The following is a 19,369-nucleotide window of genomic DNA, read 5'->3' as shown; positions in this document are numbered from 1 at the left end:
GTATCTGTGGAGAGAAATCAGAGTTAACGTTTCAGGACCAGTGACACTTCCTCAGAACATCCCGAGGTTTGTTTAGGATGGTCTCGGAACCCTCCGTTTGTATATTCCCTGCTCTCACACAGGGTGCCTGTAAAAACCCTCTTCTACTCAGTGCCTATAACACCAAACCACACCGTGATAAAGAACCAAAATCCTTTTTTAATTTTTAATCCGTGGGTGGTCCACGTAGCGTAACCTCTAACAGATAAGTTTATGAGAAAGTTAATTGCCGGAGATTTGATAATTGTCAGTTACAACTTCCACATATCATTTAATTCCATGGGAGAGATATAGATCAGTTCAGGAAGTCATATTAAAAAGCTGCAGGCACTGAGAGTAAAGGAAATATTGGGAACTGATGGCAAACACCCAGAGAAAACGAACGAAAAAGGAGGGAATGCACACAAAAAAAAGGTTTTGATGAAGCTTTATAATTGCAGTAGCAAAATGTTATTCTAATTTTCTTGCCTAAAGGTTCAAATACTCTCTAGTCTACTGTTCTCAGGATATGTCTTCCCTTTGGGTATGTTAACTTGTTAACCCTTTGCTTTGTGGCTTTGGAAACCAAGTATTAGCAGTTTATCGACGATCAAGAGCTTTTCAGAAAAATCAAATTTAACCATTTTTGCATTAGCTACAAGAGTGACAACAACTTGAATTCTATAGTGACTCCATGTTTGTGTAAAAAACCTCCCAAAACTTGGGAAAAAGCGTTCACAGACAAAACTTGACACCACATCTAACGTCTTTAATATTCACTTCAAGCAATGGTTGGAGTGTGAACCATTGCAAGATACTCGACAACAACTCACCCATCCTCCTCTGACGGCATTTTATAAACCCTCAACTATTATCTGAGAGTCATACAATCATATAACAGGGAAACACACCCTTCCTTCCAACCAGTCCATGCCGAGCATAATCCCAAACCAAACTAGTCTCACTTGCCTGTTCCCAGCCCATATCCCTCCAAACCTTTCCTATTCAGATACTTATGTAAGTGTCTTTTAATTATGGTAACTATGCCTGCATCCACCACCTCCTCAGGAAGTTCTTTCCACACACGAACCACACTCTATGTAAACAATTTGACCCCCATGTCATTTGTAAATCTCCTTCCCCTCACCTTAAAAATATGTTCCCTCGTCTTGAAAAGATTTCTACCATTAGCCTTATCTTATACCCCTCATGATTTTATAAACGCACAAGAACGCCAGCAACTGCAAATTCCCCCCCCCCCCCCCCCCCCCCGCCAAAACACTCACCATCCTGATTTGGAAATATAACATTTTTCCTTCTGTGTCACTGGGTCAAAATCCTGGAGCTCCATCTCTCATAACACTCTGGATGTCCCTGCATAACATGGACTTCAGGGGTTTAAGAAGGCAACTCACCACAACCTTCTCCAGGGCACTCAGAGATAGAGTCGACAGTGTGATGCTGGAAAAGCACAGCAGGTCAGGCAGCATCCAAGGAACAAGAGAGTCAACATTTTGGGCATAAGCCCTTCATCAGAGAGCAATAAATTGTGGCCCAGCCAGTAACATTCATATCCTATGATTTAGATAAATGTGAGGTCCTGCATTTTGGAAAGACAAATCAGGACAGAACTTATACACTTAATGGTAAGGTCCTAGGGAGTGTTGCTGAACAAAGAGACCTTAGAGTGCAGGTTCATAGCTCCTTGAAAGTGGAGTTACAGGTAGATAGGATAGTGAAGAAATTGTTTGGTATACTTGCCTTTATTGGTCAGTGCATTGAGTACAGGAGTTGGGAGATCGTGTTGTGGCTGTACATGACACTGGTTAGGCCACTTTTGGAATACTGTGTGCAATTCTGGTCTCCCTGTTGTGAAACTTGAAAAGATTCAGAAAAGATTTACAATAATGTTGCCAGGGTTAGAGGGTTTGCATTATAGGGAGAGGCTGAATACACTGGGGTTATTTGCCCTGGAGCTTTGGGGGCTGAGGGTTGTTCTTAGAGAGGTTTATAAAATCATGAGAGGCATGCATAGAGTAAATCAACAAAGTCTTTCCCATGGGGTGGAGGAGTGCAGAACTAGAGGGCATAGGTTTAAAGTCATGATTTGAAGATGCAGGTGTTGGACTACGGTGTACAAAGTTAAAAATCACACAACACCAAGTTATAGTCCAACAGATTTAATTGGAAGCACTATCTTTTGGAGCGACGCTCCTTCATCAGATGGTTGTAGAATACACAATTGTAAGACACAGAATTTATAGCAAATGTTTCCAGTGTGATGTAACTGAAGTCATACATTGAAAAATACTTTGATTGTTTGTTAAGTCTCTCATCGGTTAGAATGACCATGACAGTTTCACTTTTTTCATGTATAGATCACAAAACATTTTTAAAAGTTATGTTCTCAGGTTAACTGTAACAATTGGTGTCAGCCCAGATAAGGTGAACACCTTCAAACATCTTATCTGGGCTGACACCAATTGTTACAGTTAACCTGAGAATGTAACTTTTAAAAAAGTTTTGTGATTTACATATGAAAAAAGTGAAACTATCATGGTCATTCTAACAGATGAGAGACTTATCAAACTATCAAAGTATTTTTCAATGTATAATCTCAGTTACATCACACTGGAAACATTTGCTATAAATTCTGTGTCTTACAATTGTGTATTCCACAACCATCTGATGAAGGAGCAGTGCTCCGAAAGCAAGTGCTTCCAATTAAACCTGTTGGACTATAACTTGGTGTTGTGTGATTTTTAACTAGGTTTAAGGTAAAAGGAAGATTAAAAAGGGACTTGGGGGCAAGTTTTTCACACAGAGGGTGGTGCATGCATGGAATGAGCAGCCAGAGGAAGTGGTGGAGGCTGGTACAATGACAACATTTAAAAGACATCTGGATGGGTTTTTGAATAGGAAAAGTTTGGAGGGATATGGGCTGAGTGCTGGCAAATTTAGGAGATCTGGTTGGCATGGATGAGTTGGACCAAAGCGTCTGTTTCCGTGCTGCATATCTCTGTGACTCTGTTTAATGTAAAACTTTAACACTAAGTCAAAAAGGGAGATGTCAGAACAAGCGTTATGGTTGTAAAGGGTAGGTTCAAAATGGTATTTTAATGGTAGAGGAAGAGGTGGAGACATTCAAAGAGATAATTGCAGACCTCAGGGCCTACACAGCTGAAAGCATCACTTCTCAGAGTGGAGCGAAGGAATTGGAGAGTGCACAAGAGAATGGAACTGGAAGAATGCAGAGTTCTCAATAGAGTTACCAACTGGAGAGGGTGAGAGAGATAGTAAAGGAGCAAACTCCAGGTTGAGGGGTTTGAATGTTTGAAACAGAATTTGGAAATGAAGATGTGAATGGATGGAGAAGCAATATAGGCCAGGAAGCATGGGGTCATGGGTGACAAGACCTGATGCAAGTTAACGAGTGGGTTAACCGAGTTTCAGATCACTTCAAATTTGTCAGATAAAAGATTTGCATGTATGCGATGCATTTTATGAACACAGCCTGCCCCAAATCACTTTCCTGATGAAGAGCTTTTTCCCAAAACCTCGATTCTCCTGCTCCTCGGATGCTGCCTGACCTGCTGTGCTTTTCCAGCACCACACTCTCGACTCTAATCTCCAGCATCTGCAGTCCTCACTTTCACCAAATCACTTTATGTTCACTGGTACACTATCAAAATGTAGATGAGAAAGAGAGATAGTTTACCATAGTTACAGTCATGATAACTTTAGTAGACACCATTTCTGGCAGGAAAGAGAGAAGAGAGGTGAGGACAGTCTATGATTTTTGTTCCTCGAATCCATGCTCAGGAACACTTTGAACTCTCATCACAAACCCGACTGAGTTAAGAACAAACTGGTGATTGTACCTCCTTCATTGGAATGGAGTAGTGGCTTGTAATAAGTACACAACTTGTATACATATGTCAACATGACAACACATTCTAAGACACTTCTCAGAAGGGTAAACAAATACAAGATTGACACCAAGCAACACAAGGAGATATTGGACCAGGAGGGCCAAAAACATGGTCAAAGAAATGGGTTTTAAAGAGTGTCGTAGACAGGGGATGTGAGATGGAGAGATGGATGGGGAAAATTCCAAAGTTCAGAGCCTAGGCAGCTCAAAGAGGCCACTAATTTCATGGGAATTCAAATAGAAAGGTGAGGAATTGGCCAGGAGTACAGAGATTCTGGAGGGCTATTGGGTCATATGTGATTAGAGAGATAAGAGGTCATGAAAGGATGTGAAAATATGAATAAAAATTTGAATATCCTGGTGTTACTGAACTAAGAACCAATGTAGGCCAGCTCACTGTCGAAAGTTAGAGTTAGCCTTTTACAGATGTAACTATGGTGGGATTGGGGATATCTATGTCTCCACGAAGAACAATTACATAACAATGTAAAAGTGGTCAATCTATCATGGTCTGTGTTTTTATACCTTCACACCCAGATTCTATCTCTGAGATTTTTATCTACTACAAAGGTAATTGAGGGAAGGTAATTAGACATACTCCACAAAGGACCCCAGGCATCCTTATCCGTTAGAGCAGCTTATGATAAGCTGGAAGGGAATGACTCCGCAAGCATGAGGGCAAGGTTATGGTGGCAGACAGGTCACTATAAGCTACCACAGCTGGTATGTGGATTGAACTCACTCCAGAGGGGGGCAACATTCTCTATCATAAATGGTCGTTTCAGATAATCAACCGTCCAATCTCACTATAAAAGCAGAATGTGCTGAGGCCTCAGCATTTCTTCCAGTGTCTGTGGTGAAAGAAAAACTGAGTTTGTGTTTCAATTCCATAATGACTCTTGTTCGCCTCTGATGGCTGTCCACTCGCACGTTCAAGCTCAGCTCAGCCAATGCTCACGAGGCTGGATCCAATCCAGGACAAAGCAGCCCACTATGTCTGACACCACCCCCCCTTCTGGTTTCGACATTCACTCCCTTCATCACTGACATATAACAGTAACAGAGAGTTTACCATCTGCCTACACAGTACTCTGCAACAACTTGCTGATAGCTCTGGTTAGCACTGCTGCCTCATGGTGCCAGGGACCTGCGTTTGATCCCAGCCTCAAGCAACTGTTTGTGTGGAGTTTGCACACTCTCCCCATGTCTGTGTGGCCTTTCTCTCACAGTCCAAAGATGTGCAGGTTAGGGTGGATTGACCATGCTAAATTTCCATAGTGTTCAGGGATGTGTGGGTTAAGTCAGGGGTAAATGTAGAGTAATAGGATCTGGGTGGGTTATTCATCAGAGGTATGGTGTAGACTTGTTGGACCAAATGGCCTGTTTCCACAGTGTAGGGATTCTATGATGGTAAGTTATTACAGGTTTTCTTATATTACCCACCAACTCAAGTGCCAGGCAATGACCACAGAATCAGAGAGCTGTGCAGCATGGACACAAACCCTTTGGTTCTAACTTATCCTTGCTGACCAGATATCCTCAATAAACCTCGTCCCATTTGCAAGCATTTGCTCATATCCCTCTGAACCCTTCCTATTCATATACCCATCCAGGTGCCTTTTAAATGCTGTAATTGTACCAACCTCCACCTCTTCCTCTGGCAGTTCATTTCATACATGCACCACCCTCTGCATGAAAAAGTTGCCCCTTAGATCCCTTTTAAATCTTTGTCCTATGTCCTCTAGTTTTGGACACCCCTGCCCTGAGGAAAAGACCTTGACTATTCATCCTATCCATGCCCCTCACGATTTGATAAACTTCTGTAAGCTCACTCCTCAACCTCCAATGCTCCAGCCTATTCAGCCTCTCCCTATAGCTCAAACCCTCCAACCCTGGCAACCTCCTTGTAAACCTTTTCTGCATGCTTTCAAGTTTAACAACATCTTTCCTACAGCAGGGAGACCAGTACAGTCCAACAAGAAAAAATCTAACCAATATTTAATGGGCATTACCATCACTGAATTCCCCACCATCACTATCCTAAAGAATTACATTGACCAGAAATTGATCTGAACCAGCTATATATAAATTCTGGTTCTTCAAGAGCAGGTTAAAGGCTGGGAATTCTGCAGTGAGTAACTTGCCTAATGAATCCCCAAAGCCTATCCACCACCTACAAGACGCAAGTCAGGACGAGAGTCATGGAGATCGTGAAAACCTTGTTCAGTCCATCATGTCCACTCCAATTAAAAACAACCAACTAGCTATTCTAATACCAGTTTTCAGCACTTGACCCAGCCTTGTGTGCATTTTGTTTGCAAGTGCACATCTAAATACTTCTTAAATGTTGTGAAGGTTTCTGCCTCTACCACTCTTACAGCCAGTCAGTTCCAGATTCCCACCATTCCTTGGGGGAGAAAGTCTTTTTTCCTCACATCTCCTCTATACCTCCTGCCCCTTACTGAGTTATTTTCTCCCTCCATCCAGGGGAAGAGGTCCTTTCTCCTATCCCACCTATGCCCCACAATCATGCCTCCTCTCAATCTCCTTGGTCTAAGAGAAACAACCCAGTCTGTCTGAACTCCCTTCATAACTGATACTCTCCAGCGCAGGTAGCAACGTGGTAAATCTCCTCTGCACCCTCTCCAGTGCTATCACATCACTCTGTCGTGTGGATTCCAGCACAGTACACAAAACATTAGCTGTGGCCTAACCAATATACAGTCCACAATAACCTCCCTGCTCTTAAACTTTATACCTGGGCTAATAAAGACAAGTACCCCATGTGCAATCTTAAACATTTTATCCACTTGTCCTTGATGGATCAGTGGACATGCACACTAATCCTCTGATCCTTGGTGCTTCTCAGGATCCTATTGCACATCATGTATTCCCATGTCTTGTCTGTCCTGCCTAAGTGGATCATCTCACACCCATCAGGATTGAATTCCATTTTCCCATCGATCAGCCTCTCTGGTTGCTGGGTCAAAGCCCTGGAACTCCCTCTTAATAGCAGGGAGTATGCCCTTATATCTCACAGACTGCAGTGGTTTCAGAAGGCAGCTCACCACCACTTTCTCCAGAGCAACTGGGGGAAGCGATAAGTGTTGTCCTTGCTAGTAATGCCCACATTGAGTGAATGAATGAGCAGTAAGATTATCTGATATCAGCATCTCTGCCTATATTAGATGACTGGATCTCATTTTCTCACAGTCCTCGAGCATAGCTGAACTGTTTGACCTCATGGTGAATGCACAACCTTGGACTCGCCAATGTTTGTGTTCCAATTTTCTTTAACGGTGTCCTTACTGTCTCCCAACTTAGCTCCTGTCTAGTTCTGACATCCTTGTACCTTCACTGCTGTATCCTGTTTCAAGTAAAAGCATAATTGATAATGTAACCTAATTGCTACACATTTTTTCCTCAAGATTCCGTTTGTACACTAAGCTTTAAATGCTCAATTAAAATCTGATTGTTCTTACTCCCTGCAAAGCAACTTTCGCTCTAACTATATTTAAAAGTGATGAGAGAAAAAAAAAACTGCTCAGACGGGATAAATTGTCAGTCTATATTTTAAATATATGCTTGGAAGGTTTTTTTTTCTCTCTCTCCACTTTTGCTTTGTTTCAAATATAAAGGAATCCATAGAAAAAGAGTTCACCTGAAAAGCCGAGTCTCGTCTGCATGCAAATAACCTGAGTTCAAAGGCATGTTATGACAAATGAACCTCAACTGATCTTCCTGCCCCCTACATCGTGCTTCACAGTCTTCTCTCTCCCTCTGTCTCGGAAGCAGTGACTCATTCTGCTCCTAGCTTATTGGCAGGGCTCCCTCACCTTAGACGTTCTTCCTTGGAGACAATATGCAGCCAAGATATGACCGTCCATGTTCAGCTGAATGCCTCACAGATGCTGTAGGGCAGTTTGTCACCTTAATGCCTCAGACTCGCAAGGTCCTGAGTTTGAGTCCTATTCCAAGGTTTGGGTGCTGTATTGAGGGAGTCTCATTCTCTCTTTCGTATCCCATTTTAAACTGTGCCTCCAACTACCTGCTGTGGCGCCTACAGTATTTAATAAAGAGCACATATTGCCTGCCTTTCCCACAATGCCACAGTACTGCATACATAGTTCAATAGCTTTTTCTTTATTTTCATTTTCCCAAATGAGGCAGTGAAATGGGAAATTTGGGCATATTGTAGCCCCTAGTTCAGGGTACCCTGACTGCAGTCTTATGATCCAAACTGATGTTATGATTGGACTGAAATGTGGCTTTTTCAGAGAATCATTGAGTTGTAGAATCTTATAGAAGATGCCCTTTGGCCTATTGAGTCTGTACCATCATAATGTTCAGTCGAACTCATCCACGCTGACTAGATATCCTAAACAAATCTAGTCTCATTTGCCAGCATTTGGCCCATATTCCTCCAAACCCTTCCTATTCAAAAAACCCACCAGGATGCCTTTTAAATGTTGTAATTGTACCAGCCTCCACCACTTCCTCTGATAGTTCATTCCATCCACACACCACCATTTGCGTGAAAAAGCTGTCCCTCAGGTCCCTTTTAAATCCTTCCCCTCTCACCTTAAACTGATGTCCTTTAGTTTTGGATTCCTCTATCCTGGGAAAAAGACCATGTATTTCACTGTATCCATGCCCCTCATGATTTTATAAACCTCCATAAGGTCACCCCTCAGCCTCCAATGCTCCAGGGAAAATAACCCCAGTCTATTCAGCCTCTCCCTGTAGCTCAACTTCACCAACCCTGGCAACAATCTTGTAAATCTTTTCTGAACCCTTTCAGGTTTCACAACGTCCTTCCGATAGGAGGGACACCAGAATTCCATACAATATTCCAAAAGTGGCCTACCTGCTTGTACAGCACAGAGATGTACAGCACAGAAACAGAATCTTCCGTCCAACTTGTCCATGCCGACCAGAAATCCCAACCCAATCTAGTCCCACCTGCCAGCACCTGGCCCATATCCACCTAAATCCTTCCAGTCTGAAAAACAACCTCCACCACCACCCTCTGTCTTCTACCTTCGAGCCAGTTCTGTATCCAAATGGCTAGTTCTCCCTGTACTCCATGAGGTCTAACCTTGCTAACCAATCTCCTTTGAGGAACCTTGTCAAATGCCTTACTGAAATCCATAAAGATCATGTCCACTGCTCTGCCCTCATCAATTCTCTTTGTTATTTCTTCAAAAACCTCAAACAAGTTTGTGAGACATAATTCCCCACGTATAAAGCTAAATTGACTATCCCTAATCAGTCCTTGCCTTTTCAAATATGTGTACATCCTGTCCCTCAGAAATCCCTCTAACAACTTGCCCACCACCGATGTCAGGCTCACTGGTCTATAGTTCCCTGGCTTGTCCTTATCACCTTTCTTAAACAGTGGTACCACTTTTGCCAAACTCCAGTCTTCCGGCATCTCACCTGTGCCTATCGACAAAACAAATATCGCAGTAAGAGGCCCAGCAATCACTTCCCTAGCTTCCCACAGAGTTCTAGATACACCTGATCAGGTCCTGGGGAACTATCCACTTTTATGCATTTTAAGATATTCAGCACTTCCTCCTCAGTAATATGGAATTTTTTCAAGGTGTCACCATCTATTTTCCACACTCTATACCTTCCATGTCCTTCTCCAGAGTAAACACTGATACAAAATACTCATTTATTATCTCCTCCATCTCCTGTGGTTCCACACATAGCCTGCCTTGCTGATCTTTGAGAGGCCCTATTCTCTCCCTAGTTACCATTTTGTCCTTAATGTATTTATAAAAACCCTTTGGAATCTCCTTCACCTTATTTTCCAAAGCTATCTCATGTCCCCTTTTTGCCTCCTTATTTATTCAGACAATTGAGCTTAAATATTTTTAGTTCAATAACCTGTTACAGATTTCTAATCAAATAATTTCAGCCTTGAGTTTTCAAACGAAAACCTATCTCCCAACTGAACTAACTCCTTTTGCCTTCTTAACCCAAACGTACCTTTGTGACCTCCCATAATGGTTCTCAATCTGTTTTTACCACAGCAAAGCCACTGGCAGTGTGGCTCAGTGGTCAGCACTGCTGTCTCACAGTGCTAGGGACCTGGGATCGATTCCAGCCTTGGGTGGCTGTCTGTGTGGAGTTTGCATATTCTCCCTGTGTCTGCGTGGGTTTCCTCCCACAGTCCAAAGATGTGCAGGTTAGGTCAATTGGCTGTGCTAAATTGCCCAGAGTGTTTAATCTCCTGCTCCTCAGAATCTCCCTGACCTGATGTGCTTTTCTAGCACTACACTCCTTGACTCTGATCTACAGTCCTCACTTTCTCCTAATGCCTTTCAATGTTTGCTCTCTCTGAACATAAAACTCTCACAATGCAAACAAACTTTTATTAACAATCCAGGAGTGTCCCAGTCACTTGCTTCCTGTCATGTCCTTATTTAAAACCATTGCTCCAGAAAGACTGACCTGTTAATTACACATAAAGACCAAAGTCCACATGCCACTAGGTCAAAATCCAAACTATATAATACATCAGGGCATGAAGAAAGAGCAAGGCTGAGCAGAAATAATTGGAAGGTTCCATGAGAGAGCTGATATTGGCATGATAGGTCGAATGTACTCTTTGTATAATTCCATGATAGACACCTCATCTCTGGTCAGAAACTATTTCTAGACATTGGGTCAGCTATTCATGAACTTTAACACAAGGATTCAGTTCATAGTCCCTCTCTACTTGACTGGCAGAGGTCAGTGGAAATAAAACCAGATTTCAGAAGCTGGTATTCTCCTTTTAGAACAGAGAAGGATTATTTGGAAATTATTGAATGGGTTCAAAATTATGCATGATTTTGTTCAAATAAATAAGGAGAAAATGTTTAATTTTATAAAAGGAGCAGTGATCAAGATGAAGGCAAGGAGAAACATTTTTTTATGTAGCAATTGATCTGGAGTGTGCTGACTGAAAGGGTGGCATCAGATTAAACAACTTGCAAAAGGGAATTGTTACCATACATGAAAAGGAAACATTAGCAATGCTAAGCTCAAACTACAAGGATATCGAAATGTTCACTCTATTTCTCTCTCCACCAATGCTACTGGACCTACTGAGAATTTCCAGCACTTACTGTTTCTTATTTGAGATTTCCAGCATCTGCTGTATCATAACTTTTACATACTTCAAAGGAATTTCTGAAAGGAAGAAAGATTGGAGGCCTGTGACCAGTGGAGTGCCACAAGGATCAGTGCTGGGCCCTCTACTTCTTGACATTTAGATAAATGATTTGGATGCGTGCATAAGAGGTACAGTTAGTAAGTTTGCAGATGACACCAAAATTGGAGGTATGGTGGACAGCAAAGAGGGTTACTGCAGATTACAACAGGATCTGGACCAGATGGGCCAATGGGCTGACAAGTGGCAGATAGAGTTTAATTCAGATAAATGTGAGGTGCTGCATTTTGGGAAAGCAAATCTTAGCAGGAATTATACACTTAATGGTAAGATCCTAGGGAGTGTTGCTGAACAAAGAGACCTTGGAGTGCAGGTTCATAGCTCCTTGAAAGTGGAGTCACAGGTAGATAGAATAGTGAAGAAGGCGTTTGATATGCTTTCCTTTATTGGTCAGAGTACTGAGTACAGGAGTTGGGAGGACATGTTGCGGCTGTACAGGACATTGGTTAGGCCACTGTTGGAATATTGCGTGCAATTCTGGTCTCCTTCCTATCGGAAAGATGTTGTGAAACTTGAAAGGGTTCAGAAAAGATTTACAAGGATGTTGCCAGGGATGGAGGATTTGAGCTACAGGGAAAGGCTGAACAGGCTGGGGCTGTTTTCCCTGGAGCGTCGGAGGCTGAGGGGTGACCTTATAGAGGTTTACAAAATTATGAGGGGCATGGATAGGATAAATAGACAAAGTCTTTTCCCTGGGATCGGGAAGTCCAGAACTAGAGGGCATAGGTTTAGGGTGAGAGGGGAAAGATATAAAAGAGACCTAAGGGGCAACTTTTTCACACAGAGGGTGGTTCGTGTATGGAATGAGCTGCCAGACGATGTGGTGGAGGCTGGTACAATTGCAACATTTAAGAGGCATTTGGATGGGTATATGAATAGGAAGGGTTTGGAGGGATATGGGCCGGGTGCTGGCAGGTGGGACTAGATTGGGTTGGGATATCTGGTCGGCATGGACGGGTTGGACCAAAGGGTCTGTTTCCATGCTGTACATCTCTATGACTCTATGAAGTGAGGTGGTGAGCTGGAGTGATGATATATCCAAGCTCAGGAACTCGGCAATGGCTGGCACAACCATGGTGTGGAACAATTAAATCAGGGATGTTTAGGTGAAAGTGGGTACTGCAGATGCTGGAGATTAGTGTCAAGATTAGAGTGGTTCTGGAAAAGTACAGCAGGTCAGGCAGCATCTGAGGAGCAGGAAAATCGACATTTTGGGCAAAAGCCCTTCATCAGGAATGAGGCTGAGAGCCTCGGGTGTAGGGAGATAAATGGGAGGGGTGGGGCTGGGTGGAAGGTAGCTGATAGAGCAATAGGTGGATGGAGGTGGGGGTAAAGGTGATAGGTCAGGGAGGAGGGTGGAGCGGATAGGTGGGAAGGAAGATTGACAGGTGGGACAGCTCATGAGGACAGTACTGAGCTGGAAGATTGGAACTGGGCTAAGGTGAGGGGAGGGGAAATGAGGAAACTGGTGAAGTCCACATTGATACCATGGGGTTGAAGGTTTCTGAGGCGGAAGATGAGGCATTCTTCCTCCAGGCGTTGGGTGGTGATGGAGTAGTGGTGGAGGAGGCCCAGAACCTGACCAGAATTCGATGAATACAGATATCTCGGTAGATTGTCAGACTGAAGGAAATGACTGAGATAGGGAGGAGCAAGGCCATGGAGGGATTTGTCAACAATTTAGACTTGGTTGCTGCAACACATCATTCTCTCCTGTCCACAGCCAAGGATCTTGGGACAAGTTTGTGATCTCTACTGACAGTCTTGGACCAGCTGCTTATTCTACATCAAATTGGAACCTCTTGCATGACCTGCTGGGCACTGTGAGATGACAGAGCCATCTTACAGACAGTCGATGAAATTGGAGGTCATTCTAAGTGTCTTCTTGCTTCAGTATTTGGCTAACAAATCCCTTCAACACAGAGTCTTTCCAAAGGGGTTTGTTGGAGGCTTCCCTTTCCTGTCTTGGTAGGTTATCTAGTTTGGAATTCTACAAACAGGTTGGAGAATGGAGAGCACACTTTCACCATACAACCGAAACTGTGCTTTCATGGAATGTTTCATTCTGTTCCAAATTGGTTTCAGTTGATTGAAATCTTCACCTCTTCCACCATTGAATTGTTTGTCAATGCCCTGTGGATATTAATGCAACTGGACAGTGTTTCCTTTATTCTTGTCGGATGCCATGTTGGTGCTGGCAAGGCTGGTATTTGATGTCCATGAACCCGGATTGGCTCTCATGGCCATCCACCACACTGTTGTGGGTCTCGAGTTATATCCGGACCATGTAAAGGTGGCATATTTCCTTCCCTAAATGGCATAAGTGAACCAGTTGGGTTTATACAATAATCAGCAGTGGTAACATGGTCACCATTGAACTAGCTTTTAATTTTGACTGATGTAAATTAAATTTCATCACCTGCTACAATGAGATTTGAACCCATGTTCTCATTAGCTGGTGATGGGTTGGGGTGTCCCTATTAAGAATGCAGTAATACTATCACCATGCAATCACCTCCCTATGAGGGCCTCTGTGATGTCAGATCTAATGTGGTTATTTTGATTGGTTAGAACAAATGTGGGTCATTTCCCATCAGGGACATTTTTAGATTCTTTTTGACATTTATGTGAGAACAGGAGTAGGCCATTCAGCCTTTCCAGCCTGATCAACCATTCAGTGAGATCATGGCTAATCTGTGGCCTAACTCAGTATACTTGCTTCAACCCATGTCCCTTAACATTGATGCTTAACAAAAACAACACCTATCTCTATTTTTACAGTAAGGCACACACTCCCAGCCTGATCTGTTGATTGAATTGATGGACTGTTGCAGTTTCCTGTCTGACAGGACAATGATGAGAAAGTGAAGAGATCAGAGTCAAAATGCTGGAAAAGCACAGCCGGCCAAGCAGCATCCGAGGAACAGGAGAGCTGATGTTTCGGGCATAAACCCTTCATCAGGATCTTCATTTATTCATTCCTGATGGAGGGCTTATGCTCAAAATGTCGCCTCTCCTTGGATGCTGCCTGACTTGCTGTGCTTTTCCAGTGCCACCCTTTTTGACAGGACAATGATATGGTCAGCAAGGTCCAAGGTCCAGGTCTGAAAGAGGGCCACCACTTTATCAAATCTGTTCGTGCCCATTCGATGTTTGTAGCAAAGTGATGAGGGAACAGGGTGCAACCTTGAAAACAAGAGATTGTTTGACCAGGAGCCAATGTAGGTCACGTGATACGCAAATGGGTAGCAGTATTTGGATGGTCTCAAGTTTGCTTATAATGAAATGACCCCCAGCTTTTCACGATCATTATATGACACTAAAAGCAGAATTCAATGCCCCCTGATGAGGCAGATACTTAATTAATCGAGAGGATCCTCCCATTGCCTTTTTGCCTCAGTTAAAACCCATGGGCAATCATTGTCTACTTCACAGAAAACTTACAGTGTGGAAAGAGACCATTCAGCCCATTGAGTCTGCGTCAAGCATTCAAAGAACATCCCACCCAGAACCGGCCACCAATCCTACTCCCATAACCCTATATCCATAGCTAATCCACTTAGCCTGCACACCCCTAGACCCTCTGGGGTAGTTTAGTGCACCAATCCTCCTAACCTGCACATCTTCGGAGTATGGAAGAAAACCAGACCACCCAACAAAAGTTCACACAGACTCGGCGAGAACGTGCGACCTCCACACAAACAGCCATGGAAGGCTGGAATTTATCCCAGGCCCCGTGAAGCAGCAGTGCTAACCACTCAGTCACCATGCCATACTATGGGTCTCATTCCATTATCCTAGAATGTCTACAGTGTGGAAACAGGCCATTTGGCCCAACAAGTCAATACCAATTCTCCGAACAGTAATCCACCCAGATTCATTCCCCTATATACACCCCTGACTAATGCATCTGACTTACATATCCCTGAACACTATGGGCAATTTATTTTATTATTAGATTCCCTACAGTACAGAAACAGGCCCTTCATCCCAACAAGTCTGCACCGGCCCTCAGAAGAGTAATCCCCCCAGACCCATTCCCCTACATTTACCCCTGGCTAATGTACCTAACACTATGGGCAGTTTAGCATGGCCAATCCACCTGACCTGCACAGCTTTGGACTGTGGGAGGAAACCCACGCAGACACGGGGAGAATGTGCAAACTCCACACAGACAGTCGCCCAAGTTGGGAGTCGAACCCGGGTCGCTAGCACTGTGAGGCAGCAGTGCTAAACACTGAGCCACTGTGCCACCAATTGTGGTTAGTATTAGCCAGAGACAGGCAGGAGAGTGGCCATGCAGGGGACCAAAAAGGCTGTGCATGTTTTGAGGGCAAGAGTTCCTAATTGTCAGTCACTGAATGCACTAGCTTCCCTTTAAAATCACATTAACTACCCCATATGCTAATGGGTTCCACATCGTAATCATTCTCTGGATAAATTGGATAAATGAATTCCTGAATTTCTTAATAGACTTTTCAGTATTCAGCTCTGAAATTTGGATTTCCCACAAGTGGACTCATCCAGCCAACATGTATTCTGCCTAACCCCTCCAATATGTCTAAGGCCTCAACTGGATTGTCTTTGTAATTTACATTTAGGATGTCCACTCAGGGTGGAGAGCCAGCCCTTGGCTACCATTTTTACTGTTTGAATGCTTTGAAGGTCTTCACTTATTGCTCTAAGTCTGGTGCTGGTGTTGCTAGCATAGCAGATGTTGTTGTCGACTCTCCCTCCTCACTTTATAACCTCTGATTCCTCTGAGAACATTCCAGCATACAACATCACAGTGAATGGAATCAAGTTAGGTCACATCAACCAGTTCAACTCTCTCGGGAGCACAGTAAAGTCAAGAGCAAGAGCAATCCTGAAATTAGTATCCAGATAGGAGAAGAACATTTTTACAACATATAAAGATAAAGACCTATGTCATGCTTGCCTTCATTAGAAAGGGGCATTGAGTATAAGGATAGGCAAAAGTGAGGACTGCAGATGCCAGATAGGCAGGTTAGGCTGCAGCTTTATAGAACTTTAGTTAGGCCACACTTGGAATATTGCATACTATTCTGGTCACCACTCTACCAGAGGGATGTAGATGCTTTGGAGAGGGTACAGAAAAGATTTGCCATGATGTTGCCTGGCGGAGGGGATTTTAGCTATGAAGGAAGGTTGGATAGACTGGGTTTGTTTGCACTGGAATGCAGGAGGCTGAGGGACAACCTGATAGAAGTTTATAAGATTGTGAGTGGAATGTACAAAGTGGAAAGTATGAGGCTTTTTCCCATGATTGGAGGGGTTAATTACGAGGGGACACTGGGGCAGGCGGTGGGGGGTGCTGGTGTTGGGGGTTGTGGTTGGATGTTTAAATGAAATGTACGAGGCACGTTTTCCACCCAAAGGGTGGTGAGTGCCTGGAGCCCGCTGCCAGAGGAGGTGGTGGAAGCAGACACAACAGCAGCATTCAAGAAGTACCAGGAGGAATACATGAATAGGAAGGGAGTAGAGGGATACGGATCCTGCAAATGAAGATAGTTTTAGTACGGAAAGGCAAAATGTGTTGGCACAGGCTTGGAGGGCCGAAGGGCCTGATCCTGTGCTGTATTTGTTCTATGTTCTGAATACCATTGTCGGGTGTGAGGGGCTGAATGGTCTATTCCTGCTCCTTATCCGTATGTATCTGCACTGAGCTAGATGTCTGGTTTGCTCATGTTTGTAATTCATCATAACACAAACTGTCAACCTTCCATTCCTGTACTGGTTAAGGTCACCATAAAGACCCAATTTAAATGTATACTCTTTGTCTTTTGAGTTGCTTTTGACCCTCTCTGCAGTTCTTTCACAATTCACTCTCAGAAGCTGCACTCAGCCTGTTCCTCCACACTAAAGATTTCTGGTTTCACAACAATGAATGCATTAACCTCTTCTTTGGTTGTTGAAATCCCCTAATCATCTCTAAGGAAGTGTGTCAACTCTGACTTTCATTGCCTGAGGCTGCCCCAAGCAAGCTGCTCTCAGTTCTAATCATTTTTTAATGATAGCTTGGAAGCACATGGCATGTCAAAGTACAACACAGGATATTGGATTACATTAAATTTGTAGCTTTGAGGAAATGTAAGATTACAAACTGTTAAAAGCATCAGTGAACAAATCAGCGACGCATGTTACAATTCAATTTCAGCTTCATGGCTTCCATGTCTTCAGGAAATCTCAGGTTTTCTCTTGAGGAGCCCATAGTTAAGGGCCTGCAGTGCATGGTATCTGCAGAAAAGGGACATAAAATGAACCAAGGGAAAGGGGTGACTTCTAGGGTTTTCAATCAGCCATTGACAATGAGAAGACTGAGGGAGGTGAGGATTCCATAGTTCAGAGGCCCTCAGAAATATTCCACAGGTTCACCGCTCTCTGGGTGAAGAAATCTCTCCTTAACTCAGTCCGAAGTGGCCTACACTGTTTCTTTAGACTTCTGGATTCCACAATCATTGGGAACACCTTTCCCATAACTACAGTGTCTGGTCCTGTTAGCCTTTTATAGGATTCCATGAGTTCGCCTTTGTTTTTCTAAACTCTAATGAATATGGTCCCAACTGACCCAATCTCCCTTCATATCTCAGTCCTGCCAACTCAGGAATCAGTCTGGTAAATCTTACATGGTCAAAACATCCTCCTTTAGATAAGGGGACAAAAACTGCACACAATACTTGGGTTTGGTCTCACCAAGCCCCTACACAGTTGCCACATGATGTCTTTGCGCCTGTACTTGAATCCTCTTGCTATGAAGGTCAATGTACAATTTGCCTTCATTACCGCCTGCTACACCCTTGTATGTACTTTCAGTGACTAGTGTACGAAGACACCCAGGTCTCATTGCACCTCCTTCTTTCCCAATCTGTCGCCAGTCATATCGCCTTGTGATAGGCTGAAGGGCCTTTCTCCAGTCTGTAAAAAAAACACTCCCTATGACTCTATAACATAATGCATCTCCGCACCTGCCAGTGAAATGCTTATTCTGTTCTTTGCCATCTCCAGTCTTGTTTAATCCCATTCCTTGCTCCTAACACCCCAGGCTCTGTATGCATCATCCTTGCTGCCCTACACCAAGTCCCACTAACTCCATCATTTGAAGCCTTGTTGACCAAACACTCCACCCTAAAGTTCTGATTTAAATCTCCCAACGTGGTTTATGATGCCTAGAAATGCAATACCTTACTGGGTGTCTGTGCAAACAAAAGAAGGGTGAAGGCAGCTCAGGATAGTTTGGATTTAACCCAAACTTTCATCATTGTAGGAACTCTGAGCTTTCAAAGTCAGGGGTCCCATTGCAAGTACAGTAACAGGAGAGAGATGAACAGAAGAACAAGTCTGTGGAATCTCCTCCATTCTGAGATCACCCAGGGAGGAGTACAAGATGTGAACGTGCCCCAACAACCCATTATTTCAGGTTTCAATCCCAACAGCAATAAAGATTGGTCAGCAATCAGCCATGTGCCCAGTATCATAGTACAGCCTAAAAATCTACTGATAAAAAGGATGCATGGATTAAAACACAACAGTGTTTGTGTGCATCCACAAAAATATATGCACATGCTTGCAATCTGTTATGATTTTTTATGCATTTACAAGAATCTACGGTAAATATTGCAACTAACCTACCATCCCCACTCCTTGTACTCTGTTAATATTGATTTGGAGAGGCTGGTGTTGGACTGGGGTGTACAAAGTTTAAAAATCACACAACACCAGGTTATAGTCCAACAGGTTTAATTGGAAGCACTAGCTTTCGGAGCACTGCTCCTTTGTACACCCCAGTCCAACACCGGCATCTCCAAATCATGACTACTATCGACACCACTAACTGCCAGCATAAAGTGGAGTGGATCATAACCATCTGATGACGTAGCAGCGCTATGAAAGCTAGTGCTTCCAATTAAACCTGTTGGACTATAACCTGTTGTTGTGTGATTTTTAATTCTGTTAATATTGACACACTCTGTGTAAATATTAACACACTCCTAGGACTCTCTGTGAATATTGACACATTCCTAAGGATCTCCTGTAAATATTGACACACTCTCTTGGAACTCTATGTAAATATTAACACACTCCCAGGACTCTCTGTAAATATTGACTCATTCCCAGGACTCTGTGAATATTGATACACTCCCAGGAATCTCCTGTAAATATTGACCCACTCCCGA

Source organism: Chiloscyllium punctatum, chromosome 1 (assembly GCF_047496795.1).
Source record: "Chiloscyllium punctatum isolate Juve2018m chromosome 1, sChiPun1.3, whole genome shotgun sequence".
Lineage (NCBI taxonomy): Eukaryota > Metazoa > Chordata > Chondrichthyes > Orectolobiformes > Hemiscylliidae > Chiloscyllium > Chiloscyllium punctatum.
This window is presented reverse-complemented; position numbering follows the sequence as displayed.